Source organism: Myotis lucifugus, unplaced genomic scaffold, assembly GCF_000147115.1.
Source record: "Myotis lucifugus unplaced genomic scaffold, Myoluc2.0 scaffold_38, whole genome shotgun sequence".
In the NCBI taxonomy this organism is placed as follows: Eukaryota; Metazoa; Chordata; class Mammalia; order Chiroptera; family Vespertilionidae; genus Myotis; species Myotis lucifugus.
This window is the reverse complement of record NW_005871086.1, coordinates 4,191,774-4,194,706: the sequence shown is the minus strand read 5'-3', so window position 1 is coordinate 4,194,706 and position 2,933 is coordinate 4,191,774.

The following is a 2,933-nucleotide window of genomic DNA, read 5'->3' as shown; positions in this document are numbered from 1 at the left end:
CTCATAGTTCCATGCAGCTGACCCAAAAAAGTACCGGCTAAGCATTAGATTTGTATTGCGGTTCTTGGTTTAGCCGTTTTTTAACTGTATAATTTGAGCAGATCACTTAAGTTCTCTAAGCCTCAAGTTGATAACCAGTAAAATGGAACAAGATTGTCAAGGGCGAGGGGGAAAAGGGGACACATATGTAATACCTTTTTAATACTTTAAGCAATGAAAAAAATAAAAATAAAAAAAAATTATTGAGCAATCCCTATGGGTCCTGTGGGTACAGAAATGAAAAATGTCATCCTTGACTTCAAGTCCAAGGCAGGAGGCAGACAAGAACACAATGGAGGAATGGAGACTAACATTGAGCATCTGCTATGGGGGCAGATAATATGTCATGTAATGCTCCCAGTAATCCAGTGGTATTACCTACTATTGGCCTTTACAGTGAAGGAAGTCAATGCTCAGAAAGGCTAAGTAATTGAACCCAAGTTGTACAGTGAAAAGGGACATAGGCTCAAATCTTTCATGCCCCCATGTCAATCTCTTAAAAAAACATGTGCCTCCTTAGAACACCACACCTAGACAAGGAAAAGATTAAGGCCAGAACCGATTCCTGAGAGGAAGAGAGAGCCAGAAGGGAGTGTTGATGAATGGATTCTGGCCATGGAAAATTCTGGATACTTAGTCTCTATCTCCTATACCTGTATCCTATGGCTGCTCTATTTATGAAGCTTCACTTAGCAAATATTTGAGTGCCTACTACATTTCACGGACTGTGCTATGTACTGAAGGATATAAAGGTAAAAGCAAATCAAAACAAAAATAAAAGAGTTCCTGCTCTGGATAAGCTTACAGTCTATTGGTGAGGACAATCATTATACAGCATTGAAAATTACATGACAGATACACATAACACAAATGTGCAGGGATGTGGGGGGAAGTAGGGAGAGTCTGCTTGCAGGACACAGTCGAGCTGAGTCTGGAGGAACAAGCAGGGATTAGGAAAAGGCTGCAGGAGCAACTAGGTTATATTTTGTACAACACAGCTGACATAAAAAGAAATTAAATAAGGATGGATGCTGTATTGGTCAAGGTCCCAGTAGGGAACACATGATTCATTCACCTGGGATATTTGAAGACACTTCATAGCTGTTTGAAGCAGACTTAAGAGAACCAATGAGAGATACTGAAACACCCAAGGTCTAGCAACAGTGGGAAGCTATTACTATCCCAAGACTTAAAGGGACAGGGAAAGAAATAAAATTACCAGAGATAGGCTGTGAGTTCTGGGAGCCATGGAAGAACCTGTAGTCAAGAAGAGATACAGCTAAAACTTCACAGAGCAGAGAGGAGTAAATGCCCAGACCTCTCTCCCCTTCCACTCTTCAATCTTCTGCCAGGGCCTCCCATGGGCCAAACCCACATGCAACCCCAAAGTCTCATTCTGTGGACATCAGCCTTCCAGGACATAGAGCAGGCTGAAAATGGCAGAGAATGGAAATGAGGGGGTGGGAAAGCTGAACAGGAGAAAATTTGGGAGGAAATAATAAGCCTATCATCAATATTTTTGCTTCTAGGTATCTCTGGGGTATCCCTGAGGAGATGCCCAATAGATTGTGTGATACAGAGGTTTGGAGCTCAGCAGAAAGTTCTGGGCTGCAGACAGAGCTTTACGGGTCATATTCCAGTTGGATGGTGACAAATCCTGTCTACTCAAGGGTTGTTGGGAGGACTACATATGATGCCAGTGCTTTTAAAAGTGCCCTGCATTAATATGCATTTAGTGATCCTCAGAGATGTTACAATTGTTCTTGCAGCTTTTGCACTTAACTAGTAGTAGCTTGGACATTTCTTCAGTAGGTTGACAAGAGATATGAAATTATATGGAAGAGGAGAAAAAACAAACTGCCCTCTATTTTCTCAACATGGAATAAATCTATTAAATCTCTCTGTCATATTCAGTACATATGTATATAAATTTCTTGCTTAAGTCATTTATTTTTCTCATATATGTCTTTTACTGCTTTAAGGATTGTACTAAGTGATAAATATAAAATATAATACTATAAAATAGAATTCTAAGGTTTTCTAAATGAAATAATTCACATACTTTTATAAACATAATATATCAAGAATTAAATGCTTTTTTGCTGGGGAGGAGCAGTGCTAAGATACTAAATGATAAGATACTAAAATATGAAGCAAACACAGGTGGTATTGTTGATGTTGTTGATGCTGTTATTAGAATAACTAGAGGCCCAGTGCACAAAATATGTGCACTCGGAGGGGAGTGGTGTCCCTCAGTCCAGCCTGTGCCCTCTCACAGTCCAGGAGCCCTTGGGGGATGTCTAACTGACAGCTTAGGCCCGCTTTCTGTGGCCCCAGCTTCTGGCTGAGTGGCACTTCCCCTGTGGGAGTGCACTGACCACCAGGGGGTAGCTTCTGTGTTGAGTGACTGCCTCCTGGTGGTCAGTGTGCATCATAGTGACTGGTCCTTTCGCCATTTGGCCGATTTGCATATTAGCCTTTTATGATATAGGACTAGAGGCCCGGTGCACAAAATTCATGCAAGGGGGTGGAGGGGTCTCCTCAGCCCAGCTTGCACCCTCTCCAATCTGGGACCCCTCAGGGGATGTCCAACTGCCGGTTTAGGCCCAGGATCGGGCCTAAATCGGCAGTGGGACATCCCTCTCACAATCCAGGACCGCTGGCTCCTAACTGTTCACCTGCCTGTCTGTCTGATTGCCCCTAATTGGCTCCCCTGCCAGCTTGATCACCCCTAACCGCCTCTGCCTGCCAACTTGATTGCCCCCCGCCCCTGCTGGCCTGGTCACCTGCAACTGCGCCCCCCTGCTAACCTGGTTGCCCCCAACTGCCCCCCCTCCACCGGCCTGGTCACCCACTAACTGCCCCCCCGCCAGCATGGTTGCCCCTTACTACCC